The 22599-nt window shown below is 45.1% G+C and overlaps 1 protein-coding gene across 1 annotated transcript in view; it reads left to right on the top strand.

The window, feature by feature from the left end:
* The window catches only part of ATXN1 (ataxin 1), a 200622-nt gene that overhangs the window by 105164 nt on the left and 72859 nt on the right, over positions 1-22599 (top strand). The gene's annotated exons all lie outside the window — the stretch shown is intronic.

The raw sequence follows: 22599 nt of genomic DNA, 5'->3' as shown, positions 1-22599 counted from the left end.
CAGAGGGCAGCACCTCGATGCCAGAAGGTCTGGTTTGGTGCCTGTCCCACTGGGTGGCAGGTATCCAGTTTTCCACCATCACCCCAGAGACTGAGTTTCCCACCATGCCCGGCGTTCTTTCACTCTGATGGTGCCTGGAGCTCCCAAGAGGGACGACAGCACCATGGAGTGGCCTTGAGAGAAGCGAACTCTCACCAGGGCTCTCCCCCTTCGGATGCCGTTGTTGCCTTGCCAAATTCATGACCTTTGGGGAATTTGGAAATTTACTACTCTGTGGGGGGAGAGAGACAAAGAAATTCAAGATGAAGCTTTATCCAAAGTAAAGGGCTTTTATTATGAGCATTGAATTGGGTTTGGATTTTGCACACCCTTCACATTGCTTAGGGTGTGGGTGAGGGCGTCCTAGGAGATTTCGTTATTTCCTTGAGAGGTGCCGAAGTTTGTGACACTGAGGCCCATTTTCCTCTGTTGTCCCTGGAGGTGGCGGATGCTGGAAATTGAATTTCTGAGAGATGGAGACTGTTGCCATAGATAGGATTATATGGATATTTGAATATAGTTAAGTACTTGGTGGAGTTTGATTTTGTTATTTTGTCTTTTGGAAAGGGAAAATTAAAGTAGTGTACGTGTGGGCAGAGAGGAGGGTGGGCAGTGGAGTTATAATGCTGTAATGGGCTCCTGAGTTAAGGAAGACTGGATTACAGTATTAGTAAACCCTTAGGAGATAAGGGCACATAGGGGGCTGCCCAAGGCAGTGTATTAATCTTAATAGTCTCTCACGATTAAGACCTGACTTACTTCAAACTAAATTTCTTACCTTTGAGTGTTTGCATGCAGGGTTTGGACTGGATGCCTGGGAGCATGCACAGTAAAAGGGAAAGCTTTTAGAAAGTTGCGTGCTACTTGGCAGAGTTTGTATTCTATAGTTCACAATTCCTGGAATCAACATTTACATTAACTTAGATGATAACATCTCAGAATTTGCATCCAAGATCCAACCGCATCTTCACTGCCTTGATTTAGCAAACCTATATTTCCTGCATTTAGTCATATGTTCAACTAACACGTACTATCTCCCCAAGCAAGCTCCTGGGCGATAGAGAAATGAATTAAAACGTACAAGCGGACCTCAGGAAGGCTGACAGTCTATTCAGGGAGGTAAGACAATAACGTAAACACAGGGACCACATGGAATCATGTTATGAATCGAGGTTGGATTCTAGTGGGTGGAGAAATGACTTCCTTCGGAGGAAATCAGAGAAAGGCATGAGGTATATCTGAGCCAGGATTTTGAATGACTAGAAACCGGGTCCCCTCTTTTCACATCATGAACCAGCAGCCTCCACACTACGATGACATTCATTTCTCTCCCAGGTCGGTTATGGGCAAGAGTTTTATCATCCTGGAACCTTGTCATTGATCTGCACCCTTCCTCGAGTTCTCTCCTATCCTTACCTTACCCCCTCCCTGACTTCTTAAATCCTGATGAAGTCAGCAGGGGTTGTCTTGTTTTGTTTTTTACCTTCAAGAACAATCTGGGTGAGGGTTCCTGGACTCCTGCTTGTCTTCATAGGAAAATATCAGGTCCGTGTTGCTACAACTGGGTGTAAACTTGCTCCAGTTTGCAGCAATAACCAGATTGTCAAGGGCTTTCCCTGAGCATCACCCATGAGTAGGACCCTGAATTTCCCTTTTTTTTTTGCATACTTATTAATTTATTACAAGATCTACCACTGACTTTAATTCAATATCCATGTTGAAGTAACACACAGTATTCGTAAGATTAATAGAGGCAGCCAGACCTAGAGTCAATAAGACAGGAAAATTAGTAATTTATAACTATTATTGATTATGCCTAAGTTATTTTCAAGAGCATAGACTGTGGCTAACATCAGGAAGCATCCTTTAGACTTTTATTTTCTAAGTATTTCACATCTTTTAGCATTGGCCCTTCTCATTCAAGATGAGCACTGTTACGCATGAGAGAACACTTAAATTCACTTGGTTCCACAGATGATGTGTTTGACCTGAATATATGTGATTCTGATATACTTGTCATTCACTGGAGGTTTCCAATTTAAAGGACGCTCATGATGAAGCCTTTAATTTGTTTTACTTATTGATTTTTGGCTGCGTTGGGTCTTCCTTGCTGTGCGCAGACTTTCTCTAGTTGCGGCGAGCGGGGGCTGCTCTTCGTTGCGGTGCACGGGCTTCTCATTGTGGTGGCTTCTCTTGTTGCAGAGCACAGGCTCTAGAGCGCAGGCTCAGTAGTTGTGGTGCACGGGCTTAGTTGCTCCGCGGCATGTGGGATCCTCCCAGACCAGGTCTCGAACCCGTGTCCCCTGCATTGGCAGGCGGATTCTTAACCACTGAGCCACCAGGGAGGCCTGAAGCCTTTAGAAAATGAAGAAAAATTAGTAAAACTTAGAAAAATTAGTAAAGCAAAGGATTGCATCATTTTATATCTCTGAATTTTGTGTCTATTAACCCTGCTTAAAGCAGGGGACTTCATGTAGAAGGCATCCCCTTACATGGGTTTAGACAAACCACTGGCTAAAACATCATCTCCCAAATATTACTACATGAAAAGATGCCAGACAGAGCCTGTGAAGGAAGTCTTAGTCAGAAATCCCAAAGCAAGATCAGCAAGGCATGTCTTCCTGTGCCTCACCTTTGTAAATCAGATTTATTCTTCAAAGGTCATCTCAGCTTCTTCTCCTCCATGAAAGGCCTTTCAGCACTTGTTTGGTTCTCTAATTGGCTTATGATATTAGGCCTTGTATCATCCACTGGATTATAAATTCCTTCAGGGAGGAGACCTCAATTAAGCACACAGTGGAGTCGCAGTATTTCAAAATCGAAAGTATAATCAGGAGAGAGGAAGGTGGCTTGGGGTTGTGACTTGTCCAGGGTCACAGAAGATAAGAGGCTGAAGCAACATAAGAACCCAGGTCTCCCTATACCTGCCCCCAATGTCATCTTCTATCTCACAGCTGCCATTTGGGTCACGCTCTTCATACGTTTTTGGTAATTTGATACCCATCCTCTCGAGCCAAAGAACATGAACCCAAGCTCAGTTCTTGAAGGGTTCATTGTAAAGCACGCTTTAGAGCCAGCTTAAACCTGCTCTTTGCCTTACTTTTCGCATCCAGCCTCAGTCAGCCGAGACATCGCTTCCACAGAAGGCCAGCAGGGGGAGTCCACTTGTGTGGAGCTTCTGTAAAACCAACTGTTTTTTAAAAACCGCAGACCACGATATGTGAGGTGAAGGGGCCAGGAAGGACCTGGCTTCTGCATGTCTGAGAGCTTTTTTAAATGGTCTTGAAACAACCCTAGACCTCCATCAACTGGCTTTTTAAATTACACAAACTGCAAGTCAGATTCTTAACTAGGTTTAAAAAGTAGGTACACATAACAACTACGATTACCGTTTTGGTTTTTTTTTAAATTTGCGTTTATTATGGTTGTGCTTTGCGTAGAGAAGACAAAAGGAGAGGCAATTCTGCAGAACAGGCAACCGCTCAGGGTAACTGTCTCCTGCTGATGTGTAAATGTCGGGGCAAAGCGGAGTTCGTTTTTTGGGGAAATAAATGTCAAAGCAAGTCAGAGTCATTTATTCCTTAGCAGGAGATATCGATCTGGTGACATTGTTCAATTATAATGACTGTTTCTATTGTGTTAAGTGACTGAGGTATATTTAACCAATTTCTGTGAAGAATGAAACGCATTGTGTCATTTGATTGGCTAAATGTTAGAAGCCCTGTATTGTTTTAGCCAGTTCATTTGTTCCATCACCAATATTTATTAAGCACCTACCGTGTTCCAGACATTCTGCTGGCGGCCAGGATAAGAAGTAGGTTTTGGAATTGGACACAGTGGGGTTCAAATCCCACTTCTGCTACCTGCCCTTGAGAATTCGGACAATTTAGTTAACTATATTGTCCTCATTTTCCTTACATTAAAGCCATAGAGGTTATTCTGAAAATTACAAAATACATGTCATGAATTTAGACGGTGCCGATCAGATGGCATGGTCTAAGTTATCATTAACTTTTATGATCGTCCTCGTCATATTCTTTCTTCTCATGATAGTCCTCCTTCTCATCTTCAGGGTACCTATTTGGTGAAAGAAATGTTTAACTCAGCAGCTTAACATGAACACATTTAACAGCGAACTGGATTTAGAAATGGGGGGCAGGGAGCAAATGGGAAAGCCAGCTTTGGTGATGACATTATATAAAATAACTACTGTTTGGGGGCTTCCCTCGTGGCGCAGTGGTTGAGAGTCCGCCTGCCGATGCAGGGGACACGGGTTCGTGCCCCGGTCCGGGAAGATCCCACATGCCGTGGAGCGGCTGGGCCCGTGAGCCATGGCCGCTGAGCGTGCGTGTCAGGAGCCTGTGCTCCGCAACGGGAGAGGCCACAACGGTGAGAGGCCCGCATACTGCAAAAAAACAAAACAAAACAAACAAAAAAAACTACTGTTTATTTAAAAAATTAAGAGACACTAAGTCACATTTCACAAGGCTATACCATCCTAAGGGTACATTCAAGGAGTACACATTAAGGTACCTATAAGACAATACTTTCTTCCTCAAACTCCCAGCCACCCCCCAGCCTATTTGTCCTCTTGCCTATTCCTGAGATGTCACCAAGGTTCTCCCAAGCGCCTTCCAGCCCTGCTTCTTCCAGGTTTGTGGTGACCCCCTCCTCCCTCCCTCCCTCCCTATGTTCATGGTATGACCCCCAGACACCCTTCTGGAATGTTTCATCAGCTCCTGTTTCTGCCCTTTGATGTCAAAAGGCTTGGTGATCGGTCATTCTTTTACTCTTTTACCAAAGCAGAGATAGGGAAAGGTGTCCCTTCCCTCCTGAGTGTTAAAAATTCTCTTTTCAGACCATAAAACATGGCAGAGTCGCATTCGCTATGACCCCACTGTCCCTCCCCACTGCCTTCCCAAGAGACTGAGTTGGTAGATGCTCCCACTGTTACGTCTCTTTTTATCAACATCACTCTGCCCCCCTCCAGCATCCCCCCCAGTTACACCAGACCCTCTACTCAGAGTCAGTTCCTTCCTTAGACTGCCAGCTGCTGAGAAGGTCCAAGAAATACTGACCTTCAGATACCATGTGTCAGCTACTGCTGGTTTGCTGCCATAAGTCTCATCAAACAGGCCTCCATACAGATATAACGTCTCTCCCCTTACGTCACAGGCCACCCAGACTAACCCAGATTCACAGTGGGTGTGCAGCAGCTCATACCCTCCAGCTGGGCTTCTAGCTACACATGATCCAATGATGAGAAACTACTGACCCAGGATTTCAGAGCACAGGTTTCTAGCCTGATTCCTCGACTCCCTAACAGTATCGTGCCCTCGGGCATTTTAGTCTCTTCTTGCTTCTCCACTTCTTTAACTAAAGTATGGTTTTTTTGTTGTTGGTTTTTTTTGTTTGTTTGTTTTTGTTTTGTTTTTGCGGTACGCGGGCCTCTCACTGTTGTGGCCTCTCCCATTGGCGGCGCACAGGCTCCGGACGTGCAGGCTCAGCGGCCATGGCTCACGGGCCCAACCTTTCCGCGTCATGAGGGATCTTCCCAGACCAGGGCACGAACCCGTGTCCCCTGCATCGGCAGGTGGACTCTCAACCACTGCGCCACCAGGGAAGCCCTAAAGTATGGTTTTTACTAAACACCTTGCAGTATCTAATTGAAAGTGATGTATAAGCAAACAAGATGTTGTAAATGAAACCATCCTCAGCATCCAAAGGGCGATACAGATACTTTGGAGGAACATGTGTCGACATATTCTTAGGACAGACTGACCGTGAGAAGGTCATCTCTTGGTGACCTCCGAGTGCCCCAGGGAGAGGAGTTACTGCCATTCCAGTGCCCACCTAGGCATTGGTTTGCATGCAGTATCCGACTCCAGTCATTCCATCCATATTATTTTGCATCATAAAGGCATAGCCTTAGGGGAGAATGTTTTTTAAAAAACATTTTAATAATGTGTTTCTGTCCTTAATCTAAAGTTAAAACTTTAGGTAAGAGTGTAGTGCCTTAGAATGTGATCTTTTAAACTTAAGACATCATTGCTACTTCCTCTGTGACCTTGGCCACGTCTCATCATCTCCCTGAGCCACAGCTTCCCATGGATGATGACCTCTGACCTCCTCCTGCTGTGAACTTTCACCAATCTAATTCCATATGGCAGATATGAAGGAAGTAGGACATCTAGTAAAGCCTTCAGAGGTTATGAATGCAGTACCTGTGTTAAGTTCAAGCTCATTCATCTTCACAGTACCTTGAAACTAGAGATGGCTCCATTAGTAGCTGACTGGGAGTGAATCACAGTAGGGCTTGCTCGAAGTTTCCTTTAGTTTCTTGAAAAGCTATTTCACTTGGGTTCTTCTGGGTATGATTAACTTAGAGAGAAAAGGAATCCAAAAATTCTAGCCACCTCACCATTCCTCCAAGGGTTCCACTTCTTTAGTGTCCTGTTGTTTTAATTTAATGAAGGCAAATTACAGAGGGTGGAAAGAAAGAGAAAACGAGGCTGTGGGCCATCAACTTCGTCTGCATTTAAAGTAGAAGAAAACATCCCAAACACATTTACGGTCTTTCCCTTCCAAAAATGGAGAGCACGGGGTAGTTAATGCACCGTGCTGGTTAATGCACTGCCGTTTCACGAAGAAGTGGGGAGCAGGGTTAAATCCCCAAAGCCCAGATCCCCTTCCCAGCCCCCAGCGCCTCTCCCCATTTGCCGCCTCTTCTTTCACCTCCAGTAAACGTACCGTCTTCATTGGAGCACTGATTGCCTGAGTGTTCTGTAAAGGACATTAGCAGACTTTGCACATGAGATGCATGAATATTAGCCAAGACGGAGGGACAGGATGTGCTGTAAGTGATCTGTGGGAGGAGTGGCGGGCAGGAGTTGTGGTTGAAAACTGGGTCTCCTCCAATCGACCATGGCAACCGGGAGCCTGGTGCTTCAGCTGTCAAAAGGAGAGCTTGGCATGGTTCACCTCTGAGATGGCTTCTCGTGTAGTGCTAACGATTTATGAAACCCAGGCTGTATAAAGCAGATTGTTTTATTGCTTCCTGCATGACCAGTCTGTTGCATTTCTGGGCCCAGCTCCCTGAGAGCATTTTGAATTATAGCTCAGGTAATTTCCATCCACAAGGTGCATGACGTCATAGTGGACACTGGGGAAAATTGAAAGGAGGTAGGCTGGGGAATAAAGGTGTGTCAGGATAAAATAAAAAATATCACGTAGGTCCTGACTCTCACTATATAGTTGTTAGTCGTTTATAGCTCATAGCTATTACTTTTGGCTTTTATGAGTATGATGTAAGTAGACAGCTCCCCAAGAGACTAGACTGTCTTTAGTCAAAAGTTGACTAGTAAGTTTTGTGTGCCTGCGCTATACTTATTTACAGAGCAGATTTATCTGCTGACATGTGACACGTGGGGGAACACTGATACAAATGCACTTCACACGTGGATCCCACTCTTATTCCAGGGCAGGGCAAGGGGTTGGAATGTGGATTCCTGTGTCCAGGTCGCATTTGATATTCCGAGAGCTCCAAATGCAAAAAGCTTGCTTTTGAGAAATTAGACAAATATCAGGACATCTTCCAAGCCAAGCGTGGTGGACGAATGTTTTAGATGCTCAATAAATATTGTTAAATGAAGGAAGAAAGTTTCCCAGACTAAAAGCGGGTGACTGGAAAAGTGATTATTATGCATATAAAATAAGACTGTGTGCTTCTCGGCTGGATGGTCTTTCCAGCCTGTACTGGCAGCCCCTTGCTTGGAGTCACACCCCTGTGGCTGAAAGATGAGCTGCTTGAGAGGGAGCGCTGGCATTTCACGGGATGTGGATCAGAAAACGGCCCTCTTGGAGTGTATGTACCCATGCGTATGGGTTGGGCGTTGGAGACACAGCTTGACTACAATCCGAGGATGTGAACCCAAGGACAGGACTGCACTAGGTGGGCTCTGCCCTGCTCCAGTGAGCTTGGACTTTAAAGTCAAGTAGGAGGCTGAGCCTGAGAGACCCCCAGCGTGTTGGAATGGCCCTAACCCAATATCTCGCGTGGCCTGTCGGATCAGGGCTTGTTGTGTCTAGTTGGGTCTGGCCCCCAGGGAAGATGTGGGCCAGATGTCCTTTCATCACTGGGGGCTTTGGGAGAGCACGGGTGAAACTAGAAGGCACATTCCTCCCAAAGCATCTTCTGCTGGAAAATGGGGAAGCAAAACATGCCCAGTTTCAACAAGTTTCACTTTCTCTGATCCTTCTTTTGTTATTTTCCCCTGTCTCTTAAATACCGTTGATTAAAAGAGCTCTCCAAGAAAAGATTTCCAGGGAATGCTTTTTAGAGGTTATGTGGAAGCCAAGAATAATTGGCCTCCTTTTTTGGCCAAGAACTCTGAAGTTAAGGAGAGTTTGATTTGCTCCCCCCCAGGCTCCCCGCCGTGCACACACTTATGTTCATATCATTAACCATCAGCTGCTCTGGATCCCTATCAAGGATGGACACACGGACCAGCAAAAGCCAGGATTCGGCTCAATATCAATCCCCTAAATATGAATGTCTCTTCTAAATTTTAGACTATGTAATTTCAACATTTTTTTTCCTACCTCTAGACGTCTAGAGCTCCCTCCAGTGTCACTGTGTTGTCATATTTAAGTTTTTTTGTTTGTTTTTAAGATAAATACTTCTTTAACCATAGCAGGAAGAGCATTTTATTTTGTTTACACTTATTTCAAGAGTTGCACATGGGGCTTCCCTGGTGGCGCAGTGGTTGAGAGTCCACCTGCCGATGCAGGGGACACGGGTTCGTGCCCCGGCCCGGGAAGATCCCACATGCCGTGGAGCGGCTGGGCCCGTGAGCCATGGCCGCTGAGCCTGCATGTCCGGAGCCTGTGCTCCGCAACGGGAGAGGCCGCAACAGTGAGAGGCCCGTGTGCCACCCCCTCCCCGCCCCAAAAAAAAGAGTTGCACATGAAGCCCAGAAATGTTGCATGAATTCCTAGCACCCATAGACTGGCCGTTGCTGATACCTGTGCTGCTTTCAGGACCAGGAGAGTTTGGGGGGCGGTGGTGGAGGAGGATGGAGAAGCGGTTAGAGGACAGCACTGGGAAGGAGCAGCACGATAAATGTGCTAGAAAAGTGGCTCAGCCTAGAGAGCCAGTCACCTCCTCTGCTTTAGGAAACGGCAGAAGCCCGATCTTCCAGCTGGGAAGCCAGGGCCCTAGGATTCCGTCCTCTCGCCTGCCATCGTATGAAGCAGCATGAAATGCCTTGTGCGTTTGATCCTGCTGTGAAGGCAGTGGCGCATGTCCACAGTTGGATGTGTTCTGCTAGGTTTGGGATCTGGCAGACTTCTACTTCCTGCTAGAGTCCCAGTCTTTCCGAGTGTTGTGTGTGCGTTGCAGGGGGCGGGGTATATTTATATTTATATGTTTATGGATAGACACACCCGTACAGCTGTGTATGTATATGCATATGTAATCAACAAGACGTTCAAAATCCAAAGCGTTGTTTTAACAGTTATTAAAAAATCTTTATCAACAAATCTGAATTCAGCCTAGGGTAAAACCACCTGTCTCATTTGGCTGGCGAGAAAAAGGTTTTGGGTATTGTAAAACCTTTCTAGACACGTAAGACACCATTTGATGCTGGGGGGAGAGAAGATAGTTCTCATGTGTAATTGCACCAAAGCTTAGCAACTTCAAGGGCCGCAAGCTCCACGTGCAGTGGCGTCCTCTTCGTTTTCTGCAGTGGGGAAACTCTAGCCTGGGGCTGGCAGGAGGTGGCTCTGATATCGGATGTTCTCTGTTCCTGCTTAATGTCAGTGAGAGCTGGAAGTTAGATAAACGAGAACAGGAGAGGTCTGGGTGCACGGAAATGGTTCTCACTTGAAAGGAGACCCAGCTTTCCTAATTTGTTGCAGCTAAGCCTTGCATGCGTTATAGCCCTGATCCTGGGCGGTAAGGATCTCAGAAGCAATGTGTTCTGTCTCTCTTCTTCTGTCGTTCTTAGCTTGTGAGTTAGCGTGTCTGTTGTCACCCAGAACACTGCTCTAAGCCAGTTATCTCTAATTTTTAAAAACCAGTTTGGAATTAACAGATACATACTACTATACATAAAATAGATAAACAACAAGGACCTACTGTATAGCACAAGGAACTATATCAATATCTTGTAATAACCTATAATGGAAAAGAATATTAGAATATGTATAGTATATGATATATATAACTGAATCACTTTGCCGTACACCTGAAACATTGTAAATCAACTGTACGACAATTTTAAAAAAACAAGTTAGAAAACCCATAAAATCTTCCTGACCAATATACACTATCCCTGTTTTATGAAACTACATTAAAAGGGCAAATAAAAAGAAAGGGGGAACAGTCTGAAACGTGCTTAGAGAATACTCTAAATTCTAGGGAAATAAGTGACCAGCAAGTGACAGGCCTAGAAACAAATAATGGACAACATAGGACGATCTTATTTTCTTTAATCACACGGATCAACTAGTGACTGAGAAAATGTAGCAGCTGAGATTTCAGAATCAAGAGATCCCTGGGGCAAGGCTGTTGACTCTACAGGGGGAAAAATACCCAGTTACACTCATGAGATTTAAACATGGTACAGCCGACCCTCAGTATCCATGGAGGGTTGGTTCTAGGACCCACCGTGGATACCAAAATCCAGGGATGCTCACGTCCTGTGGTCCACCCTCCAGTATCCACAGATTCCACATCTGCAGATTCAGCCGACCTCAAATAGTGTATAGGTTAGTCAAATCCAAGGATATAGGGGGCTGGCTGCATATTTGTTGAAAAAAAAATCTGTGTGTAAGTGGAACCACGCAATTCAAACCCATGTTGTTCAAGGGTCAATTGCACTTCTGTTGCAACTGCTAAGAACTGAACAGTTAAAAGTCAATATTGATTATTTTTCTCTTTAACTAGAGACTCACAGGGTTTCCACCAGTGGGCACTCCTTCTCCTAGAGGCAAAATCTGTAGTGGTTGTTCTTATTGATGATTTAACCTTTTTTGACACCGTCTCATCTGCTCTGAGATCAAAGTCTCAGCCACAGCTCTCCCTGTTTCCACGCTTTCAAGCTTTGCAACAGCACCAGCGTCATATCCTAGAAGCCAGCTTACTGGTGGATAAGTAGTTTATACTGGCTCGTAAAGTGTTACACTCTTGTCAGAGTAAGTTCCACATCCTCACCAGCTGCTTGACTTGAGGAGGTGGTAACTTTCCAGACTATGACAACATGTTTTCACATGCCTAGTAAAAGAGAAATTGACCCCCTGTTCACAAAAGTACAATATTAATGAAATAAGCTTCCTGTTTAGCTAACCAGACTTATTGACCTAATAACTTAGCAGCGATTTCCTGGTCCTTTTTAAACCAGTTTTTATGCTTTTAAGAGAATCTGGCAAAGGTGTTAGAGAGAGAGAATGCAGAAGTTCACGTCGTCCTCTGTGCTTCATCCTAGCATTTTCTTTCCTTCTTCCCTTCTCTGTTTGATACCTTGCTTCTAATGAGCTCAGGGACGAGATGCTAGATTAGATTCTAGTTAGAAAATCGAATTTCTATAAAGTGTGCATCCAGAGAGGAAAATGCATTCATGTATCCAACATTAGGCAGATAGATAAATAGATGAATATAGATATTAAGCACCTTGACTTTTCAGTTGTTTTTCAAAAATTCTCTTTTGGCTTACCTGATTTCTTTGTAAACTTAATGATTTTGCCTTCTGAGATCTTTCTACAAATGGCATGCTCCTCGACTAATAAAAGCATAATGAAGATGTAAGAAGTAAAGTGGATGAAGCAGGTTTGGAGAGGAAGATGCTGAGCTCTGTTTTGGACGTTTCTGGGCTTTGTAGAGACAGCCCGCCAGGCGAGATATAAGGAGCTGGAGGTTAGTGAACGTGGGCGTCTTCAGAGCGGAGCGGTCAAGTTCTGAGTGGACGAGGCACCCAGAGAAAACACAGAGCAAGGAGAGATGTAAACCAGGGACAGGATTCGTGTTATAGCAGAGGAGGGAACAGCAAGGGAGATGAAGGAAGAGAGGGGTCAGTGAGCTCGAAAATTCAGTAGAGTCTCTCCCATCAAAACACAAGGAGACAGGTAGCAGGAGGGTACCTGCAGGGACTCAGCCCTAAGGCCATCACTAAAATCCAGCCCTCCCAGCTGCCCTGGCCAGAGACTCATCCTCCCATCCCTACCCGCAACTTAGAATCACCTTATTGGGAGGAGAAGTGGAAAGATAAACCTAAGGAAAAGAGCGCCCACGGGAAGCTTGCTCTCTGAGGCCAAGATCAGAAATCACCCACGCTGACCATTCTTGGGCCTACTTGGGACAGAGACATCCTCCATCTCAGAGGCAGCCTCAGGCTTGCATGCAAATTCCTACAGGAAGGAGCATTTCAAAGAGGAAAAGCACCCTCTTCAAAAAAAAAAAAAAAAAAAAGCCATATGGTTTCAAGGGCTTTTAACCTCTCAACTCGGCCCATTGAAACTTCAACCACTGTCCCCAAGGTCTGGAGCTCCCCTGTCTCTAGGAAAGGGGGTGAGAAGAACTTCTTGAATTCATGGAGAGATGTACACAGTCGCTCTCAGACATTTTATTCCATTAGTGGTGGTAACAAAGGGGTGGCATAAGGACATATAAGCATTCTTGTAATGTCCATCAGTCCTCCTTTTTTTTTTTTTTTTTTTTTGCTGTACGCGGGCCTCTCACTGCTGTGGCCTCTCCCGTTGCGGAGCACAGGCTCCGGACACACAGGCTCCGCGGCCATGGCTCGCGGGCCCAGCCGCTCCGCGGCATGTGGGATCTTCCGGGATCGGGGCACGAACCCGTGTCCCCTGCATCGGCAGGCGGACTCTCAACCACTGCGCCACCAGGGAAGCCCAGTCCTCCTTTTTTTTAAAGAAGAAAATTGGTTATTTCTCTGTCTTGTGTAAAGAGCCATGCAAATGTGGCTTCAAAGCAAATCTATCTAACCCACTCCGCCTGGACTGTTCCCCATGGAAGCAGGCCCTTCTGTGCAGACCGTGAGAGCTGCTGCTAGCTTTCAAGGATGAGTTTTGTGAAATTGATGGGGAACTAACATAGGTATGTCAAGTCTTTGTTTTAATATAAGGACATTTAAAAATAACTTTTCTAATCTTTTCAAAAAGGAAAGGACATTTTAACGTCCCCAAAGTAAGAATACTATGATCTCAGAATGAATCATAGAAATTTGGTGTTAGGACAAACTCGCCATACCACCTTTTCATTTCTGTGCGTTGGCCCTGGTTCTCAGACCGGCATGTGGGCTAGAGGGTTAGCCAACAAAGATGGCCAAAATATCCCATCCCAGCAAGGGTAGACCGTGACGTTCTTTGAGCCTTTCTCTGACTTGGAATTCTTGAAGCCCCTAGCTAGTGCCAAAATCGAAGACTTTCCCTGCCCCCTCTCCTTATTTTTTTATTTTTTATTTTTTTTTGCTGTACGCAGGCCTCTCACTGTTGTGGCCTCTCCCGTTGCGGAGCACAGGCTCCAGACGCGCAGGCTCAGCGGCCATGGCTCACGGGCCCAGCCGCTCCGCGGCATGTGGGATCTTCCCGGACTGGGGCACAAACCCGTGTCCCCTGCATCGGCAGGTGGACTCTCAACCACTGCGCCACCCCGGAAGCCCACCCCCTCTCTCTTCTAGACTGAAAGCTCTTTGGGGACAAGGACAGTATGGTATTCTTAATAATCTGTAGCACAGAGTCAGGTATGAAAGAGGTGCACCCTAAGTGTGTGATGAATGAGTGCATGAATGTTCTGAAGTGGGGGTGGGGATTGCTGTTGTCGAAAAGATCAAAGAACCAGCAGCCCTCGTGTAAGATGTCCATCCATGTGGTCCCTGAAGAATTCCATGGATGGGGTGAGACCAAATTGGAATGCCAGTCAGCCAGGTACCCAGAACACCTGTAAAGGCTGAACGCAACTTGCAAACTGGTACCTTGAAGCCATAAATGTAAGCAGATGGCCCTGTCATCTGGGCCTGGCTGTGTCATCAGAAGAGAAGGGATTTTTGAACGAGGATAGAGGAAGCGGTGGTGGAGCCCGCTCGGAGTTGTCAGGGGTGAGCTACCTTCTCCTGGAAGGGCCGTCGCATGAACTGGTGTCTGCAGGGAGCTGAGCGAGCCTCTGCTGGAGGGGACATTTTGGAAAAAATGTTGGAGAGGATAGCCGCTTTTACTAGATCTGCGTAATCGGAGGGCAGAGTGGAGAGAGTTAACGCTGAGTGAGCAGGAGAAGGACAAACAGCCCTGTGGGGAAGGACTGGAGGATGGGTGAAAGGGATGCTTCCACAGTGCTTCTCAGACTGTAAAGTGTATAGGAGTCCCCTGACGTTCTTGGTGAATGAAATGCACATTCTGGTTCTGTTGTCCTCTGTGAGGCGTGAGGTTCTGCATCTCTAGGAAGCTCGCTGGTGGTGCTGGTACTGTTGGTCTGTGGACCACACTATGAGTAGCAAGCATGTAGGTCATGGAAGAGAAGGGTGTTGAGGGGGTCCAGGAACCAGTTAGAATGTCCATGGAAGATTCTGTGGCTGATCACTTCTGCTTCCTGTGAGACCAGGGAATCTCAGCAGCAACACTCTTGACATTTGGGGCCTGACAAGTCTTTGCTGGAGGTGGGAGGATGGGGGCAGGAGGCTGTCCTGTGCGCGGTAGGATGTTTAGCAGCATCCCCGGCCTCTACCCACTGCATGCTTGGTAGCTCCATCCCACCGTCCACTCCCATGTTTGTGACAACAAAGACGTTTCCAGACATTGCCAAGTGTCCCTTGGGGGACAGAATTTTTCCCCAGTTGAGATCTAGTGGGTTAGAGGGAGAGTTAGAGGGCCTCCCGTACACATCCACCTCCTGTTTTCTGAAACCATGAGGCAGAAATGACTTAACTGATATACTTAGAAGGCGACGCACTTTTCACTATTTCAGTCTTCAGAAATGCTGAGAAAGTGTTTGCTTTTAATTTGACAGCCTGATTACTTTAAAGTGTCCTCAGCACAGACCAGCGCCTCAGCCCCATTTACTTACAGTTTGAGTAAAACAGTAGGGAAATTTCTTTCCAAGAAAATGTTGGCTCAGTAACCTGACATCATTTTAAGTCATCACCACACACCCACCAAAATTGTGAGATAAAATGGAAACTCCATAATCTAGTCTCAGGATCCCAGTATTAGTGATTCACTCCGGACCGCTAAGAATTTCTTTGTATCCATCCATGGCCACATTTAACTTTCCTTCCACTGCCTCTAAAATGCTTTCCAGCTCCGAGGTCAGTCAGTTGAGCCTCAAAAATCCTGACAAGGGGACAGATGGACATGCTTTTTTCCTGTTGTTAGAGTTATTGCTGCTCAACGTGTTGAGAAAACATCTCAAGGTTTTAACCCTGGCTTGGTCTTGGAACAAGAGGCACTTTAACAGGCTAGCACTTCATTTGGCCCTGGGGGGTGAACATGCCCTGTAGGGCCCTAGGGCCTATCTTATACAATCGGTTAAACTTTCTCTTCAAGCCAAAGAAAACTTAGAACCAAACAGGATTTAGTCTCAGGCTAAAACAAAAATGTACATCATGTCAAAAAGCCTTCTCCAAATGCTGCTGTTAATAAGCAATGCTGTGTTTTTACTGGAAAAGCGTGTATCTACCCAGGCATTCTTCACATTTTTCCCAGGATTTAGTCATAAAATCATTTTAGACATATTGCAAGGATAAAATGTGTACATATCTGATAAAGGGCAGTGATTTTCTTTTTTTTTCTTTTCTGCTGTATTGCTCCCTAAGAATGGGGAAAAACAAACTATGGGGAAAAACATGTATATGTATATGTATATATGCCCATGTGTACACATACACGTGTATATGTATGTGTATAGAGTTTTCTGCCCCCGATGGAGAATGTACGTGTGTGTGTAAAATAAACTATATAAAACAAACTATACACACATATACACATGCATATATATCCATTTTTACCACTGAATGCAAGAACCTGGCTTTTTAATTCACTATTATGATTTGATTTAAATTGGATACCGCAGATCTTTCCCCTGGGTGTGAATAAGTTAGTTCCAAAGCATAGAAACACTCCCTTATCATGCTCACATGCCTACAACATCTTTAGGAATTCACGTTGAGTGTGTTTGGATCTGATTTATCTAGGCCATTGCAGTGTGGACATAGTTTCTGTGTGTGGTCGGGAAGGGAACAGGGCTGTTGGGGGTCATTATCTATCCATGTAGACATGGGTGCATCGTCATTGGCTGCATTGCTAACCAAAGGAAGGAGAAAAGTGAACCCAGATGTTGATCGTTTGAAAAAAAAAAATCCCATTTTCGAAACAGACTGACATAAAAAGCAGTAATCTGTGGTAGAAACTAAGGAACATTGACTGGACTTGGATTTCTGGGTTTGAGTCCTGGCTGTGCAACTTACTAGATTGTGACCTTGGATGGGTCACCTGACCTAACATTTCTTATCTGCTAAATGTGGATAATGAAACTCAACATAGAAGTAGTTATGAGGACTCGATGATGGGCTCATCCATCAAACTCTGTGAGCCTGGTGAAGGTCCATACAAATGTCAAGTGGCCTTTTTTTTTCTTGCAGATATGAGTCTTGTGTGAGTTCTTGGTGATGCACACACAATTACGTTTCTGAGTCAGACTAATTTCCATCGCAGATCATAGAAATAGTAAATCAGTAATAGATTAATTGGAAACTCTAGACTGACAGTGATTTGGTGGTAGGTGGTTTGGTGGTACGTGCCTGTGCCTGTAGTGATGGAAAGTCCCCTAGCCCTACTCTTCTCGTCTTCAGAATTCTAGTTCTAGTCCCATTAAGAAAAAGCTGGAATGAATGCCATAGTTGCTGTTAAAAGTTTAGCTACTGGCTTGGGGATGACAGGGATTCTGATTTGTAGCATTTGCTGACTCCTGTGATGTAAATACTCCCACAGTGACCAATTTCACACCATCAACAGGACATCATCCATTGTGAGGTTGGGAACAGATGTGTAGTAACTCACTATTACATAGCGTTGGGTTGGCCCAAAAGTTCGTTCGGGTTTTTCCGTAAGACGTTATAGAAAAACCTGAACGAACTTTTGGGCCAACCCAATATTTCCACTATGCAAGTAGATGGAATTAACCTCAACCATATAGATAATAGTAAAATTGAGTAAAATAATTATGGAGTGATGATTTTTGAATATAACTTGTTTAATTGTAAGTTTATATAGTTTAATTTTTAATAATGGTTGTGTTTGACACTCGGCTCGCATATTTAGCGATCGGCTGGTACAAGCTGGCTCCAACACACCACTATTTCTCTTTGATTACGTTAAAGCACAAACTTACACCATGAGTCAGCAAGTTCAGGACCATCCTGGAAAACCAGCATGGAAAATGCAGCCATAAATGGATTTTTATTTTTGTGGACTTTGGATGAGCCAGCTATTCATGGTCCCACATTTTCTACTGTATTTTCCTCTGGCTAACAAAGTGGGTATTGGTTTATGAGAATGCTTTATGGATCTAGTTATTGGGGCTTGTATTTGAAAGTTTCAACTTTTTAACTATTTGAAAGACAGCGAAGACTTAGAGCCAGGATCTCTTTGTTGGTGATTAAGAGAAGAATCTAGAAACTATTCCTAAGGAGAGAATAGTAATTTTTCTTCTTCTTCTAGCTATCCTAAAAGGTCCAGGAGGAAATGGCCATTGGGGAACAAAGGATTAAAATTTTAGCCCATTCATGATGTCCATGCTTAGGAAAGGGACCTTCAGGTGACATGTACCTCCTTCTTTAATCAGAAGGTGATGTGATGGAGGCCGCATGTTTGACCAGTCATGTTGTGACTGTGGAGAATTTGAGAAGCCAGGCTAGAAACACAGAGAAAAAATGTTTAAAGGCAGCTTTTATTCAACACCATCAAAAGGACCTACAAGCCAACGAAACCAGTATTTCAGATACTAGATTATTAACTTACTCCTAGATGTGTTTCAGGAATTGGGTTTATTTTGAAGCCTAAGAAGACCACACAAATGTATAGACCCATGACATTTGGGCCAAGCATAGGTTTAATATGGCAGGGGATGGGGGGTTTAACAGGAAAAGAGGCAGTGGTTCCATGTTAGAAATGTATTTTATGAAAATGTATTATACTTACTGTAGACTAATTGCAAAAAAGCATATTTTACAATTCAGTCCCATCTGAAATATTGCATTTTGTTTTCTTGAGCAGGACTTAAAACATTAATGCCATTAGGACCAGGATTTTCAAACACATGGGTCACCTATCATGAATTCGGTAAACATATTTGCAGGCAAATAATGTGGTGGTCAAGTCATGTGTTTTAAGACAAAACAACTCACCATAATTCTCCTGAGAATTTGTAAGTCATTCGCTGTTTTTGTGTTGGGGAAATGTATGATCTTTTAGTAGTTCTAAAAAAAAATAGTCTTCATCAAGCAAAAATGTCAACATGTTATTGTTTTGCTTATGAATTCACTCAGATAAACTAAGATTTTGAAGATTCTTGAAAGAAAATGATTCTTATTTTTGGTGTGTTTAGGGACATTAAGGGGACTTCTATGGTAATGGCTCTCAAATTTCTAGTGGGTCAGCATCACCTGGAGAGTTGTTAAAACTCAGATTGCTGGACCCCACCCCTGAGTTTCTGATTCAGTAGGTCCAAAGTGAAACCTGAGACCTGGCATTTCTTTCTTTCTTCTTTTTCTTTAAATTTATTTTTTATATTATTTTTGGGGGCTGTCTTGGGTCTTAGTTGCTGCACGTGGGATCTTCGTTGAGGCATGTGGGATCTTTCGCTGTGGTGCGCGGGCTCTTCATTGCAGCGCGCAGGCTTCTCTAGTTGTGGTGTGCAGGTTTTCTCTTCTCTAATTGTGGCGCGCAGGCTCCAGGGCACGTGAGCTCTGTAGTTTGCAACATGCGGGCTCTCTAGTTGAGGCACGCGAGCTTGGTAATTGTGGCGCGTGGACTTAGTTGCCCCGTGGCATGTGGGATCTTAGTTCCCTGACTAGGGGTCAAACCCGCATCCCCTGCATTGGAAGGCGGATTCTTCACCACTGGACCACCAGGGAAGTCCCTCTTTTTTTTTTTTTTAATTCTTTTTTTATATGGCTGCATTGGGTCTTAGTTGCGACACATGGGATCTTCGTTTTGCCACGTGCGGGATCTTTAGTTGCAGCATTCAAACTCTTAGTTGCAGCATGTTGGGATCTAGTTCCCAGACCAGGGATCAAACCCAGGCCGCCGGGAATTGGGAGCACGAAGTCTTAGCCACTGGACCACCAGGAGAGTTCCGAGAATTGGCATTTCTAACACACTCCCAGGTGATCATGATCTTCCTGGTCCTGAGGATCACACTTTGAGAACCACTGACTAGAGATTTGAGAGATAAAGAATGGGTTGGGGAAAATGTCTAGCAAATCAGTAAGCATAAAATTAATTTATTATTTATTTAACTATTAATTTGACCATTAATAGTTCGTCAGATATTCAGAATTCTGAGGAGGAAGGGAGGGAATTAGGCTATTTTAGAAACAATTTATTATAACTGGCAGTTATCCAGTTTACAGCTGCTACTAAGCTCAATTCTAAGGGACTTTTAAGACTGCCCGTTTCTGCATCCTTGGGTATCAGCTGGGGAGCCCGAATTCTGTCTTTGCTCTTAGCACCCCTCCCCACATGTCCTGTCTCTGATGGTAGCATTGGAATTTCCCCCAAATTGAACAGACTGGCAGAATAGCCATCTGAAAAGGAGAAGGCAGCAGGGTTTTTGATGATTACTAGCCAGCATCATTTCTGTTGCCAACCAGGCAGGCAAAGCTTTCTGGCATGTTCTTTCTTTTTTTTTTTTTCGGTACACAGGCCTCTCACTGTTGTGGCCTCTCCCGTTGCAGAGCACAGGCTCTGGATGCGCAGGCTCAGCGGCCATGGCTCACGGGCCCAGGCGCTCCGCGGCATGTGGGATCTTCCCAGACCGGGGCACGAACCCGCGTCCCCTGCATTGGCAGGTGGACCCTCAACCACTGTGCCACCAGGGAAGCCCCCGGCATGTTCTTGATCACCTCTGGAAAGAGTTGCATGTTTCCTCTGGGGGATCAGAGAGTTTTCTGCCACTGAGCTCTGCTTCTCCCCCTCCCAGCTTCTTACTCTAAAATCATCTTGCAAATACCACTAATCCTGGTGACTGGCTGCTGAGTTTTCACTCCAAGAATCAATCCTTGGACAACTGGGAGGGGGCAGGTGAAAGCATCAGGACGTGACAAAGGATGCGGACTTCTCCTCTCTGGGCTGCTGGGCCTGGAGGGCAGAGAAGGAACGAATCTGAAAGGGATGCAAAGCCTGGAGGCCTCAGTAAAGCCCCTGTAGCCATCTGCCGCCATGTACACCCTCCTCCTACCATACCTGTACGTCAAGGTCTGGTTCATAGGACACATTGCTTTTCCAGAGCCTTCCAGAGCCAGCATGCTTGTGAAAACTCTTTTGCCAGGGAAGTTGTCAGACTCTAGAGTTCCAGTTAAAAAGCCTACATCTAGAGGCTTCCCTGGTGGCACAGTGGTTGAGAGTCCGCCTGCCGATGCAGGAGACACGGGTTCGTGCCCCGGTCCGGGAAGATCCCACATGCCGCGGAGTGGCTGGGCCCGTGAGCTATGGCCACTGAGCCTGCGCGTCCAGAGCCTGTGCTCCACAACGGGAGAGGCCACAACAGTGAGAGGCCCGCGCACCACAAAACAAAACAAAACAAAACAAAAAACCCTACATTTAAACAGATACCCTCTGTAAGAAGGAATAAATAACAAATTCATGAGTCATAGTTATACTTAAATTTCCTCTGTCACAGAGAAACTTATTTTTAAAAAGTGGATCCCAAATCTAATTGATCAGAATCTTTGAGGAATTTTTAAAAATAAAATTCCTTTGCACCAACCCAGAATATTCACATTCCATAGGTGCTTGAAGCGGTCTGAGCATCTGTGTTTCCTGCAAGGCGTAGTGCTGATTCTGAAGGGTAGCCATGCTTGAGAAGTTCTCACTGAGCAGTGCTCAGTTTTGATGGTGATAGTGATGCTGCATTTTAGGAAATTCAAAGAAAAATGCTTTCTTTAGGAAAGACCGGAATCCATTACTATCATAGTTTTGATCTGGATCCTGTTCTCTTGTTTTTGAAAGACCTCCATAACGATTATTTTATGTTCCTTACAATGCTCCTGGGAGGTAGAGGACAGGACATGTGTTATTGGCACCATTTTATATCTGAGATGCCACTACAGAGCAGGGCCAGAATGAGACAGGAACCCTGCTGCTTCCTGTCTCGTGTGCTTTCCACGATCCCAGCTTTGTTGCTTGCTTTTGCAGGTGTTTGTTTTTGATACCTTGAGTCTGTCATCTTGCTTTTCATGAATGAATGACTGCCATTAACATGGATAATCAGGGCATAGATAGAGGTGGAGAAGCCAAACTGAAAACAGAGCCAGAAGCTAAGGTACACCCAAGGGTCTCACCGCCCATGTTCTAAACCAGGGAGCAAGGCCAGAGTTCATCTGTTGCACAGCCAGGCGGTTGCAGTTGTGGATATAGGATAAAATCAAGCATCAAAAAGGCAGATCGGTCTGTGAGAGGAACTTATTTGCATGCATACCATACAAGGAAATGTACAAGAAAAATGTATGCACGCATAAAACTGAAGTCCAGTGAGGTCCAAGATCCAGGCCACCGAGGGTAATAGAGCTTAGCGAGGAAGGTGATAGGGCAACAGATATTGAAGACATAGTTGTGAGAACACCAGAGTTCAGAGATAAGGATTTCAATTGCCAACACTTGGGAGGTAAAACAAGAGTGCAGGGTAATGCGTCAAGGATCTCATACTTAAAGGACTAGCACAAGGGTGGTCCTGAGCCTGCAGGTTGGGACCAGCTGCGAATTTAAAGTCCAGGAAGCTCAGGTTAGCCAGACGTTACATATACTTTGTTATATCACCTTGAACAAGCCTCGCTTTCCTTAGCTGCAAAATAAAGAGTTGGCAAATTAATAGTCCATATACATGCCTTGCAGGGAGGAAGTCTACCTTTGGCAAATGAATAGCAAGAACGTGGCTTAGTGCAGTGAGTGGATGAGGGAGGTTGACAGAAGGTGAGTGTGTAGCACTGTTCCTGGGTCAGTGACATTATTGCACGTGCCACCTCCTTTCACGGGGAACAGATTGAACGGTTAGTTGCAGCACAGTGAATACACTGCCAGCCCAGTCAGATACACAACATGAGTAATGCACCATTGCTGCTGATGGGATTCTTCCCAGGACTGCAGCTGGCAGCATTGCCCAGGGACCTATAATCCCTTTCGCCTTGGATGCAGGTTCTTGGGTTATGAGATTCCTTCAGTGGTCAGGGCTCTGCCCCAGCCCCTGGGCATCTACATGCTCCCCTGTGTATACCAGGCTTCAGGTTATTGCCTGATCTCAAAACCAGGATGGTTATTTAATGGCCGAGTATATGAACT

The sequence above is a fragment of the Mesoplodon densirostris genome, chromosome 10 (assembly GCF_025265405.1).
Source record: "Mesoplodon densirostris isolate mMesDen1 chromosome 10, mMesDen1 primary haplotype, whole genome shotgun sequence".
Lineage (NCBI taxonomy): Eukaryota > Metazoa > Chordata > Mammalia > Artiodactyla > Ziphiidae > Mesoplodon > Mesoplodon densirostris.
This window is presented reverse-complemented; position numbering and strand designations above follow the sequence as displayed.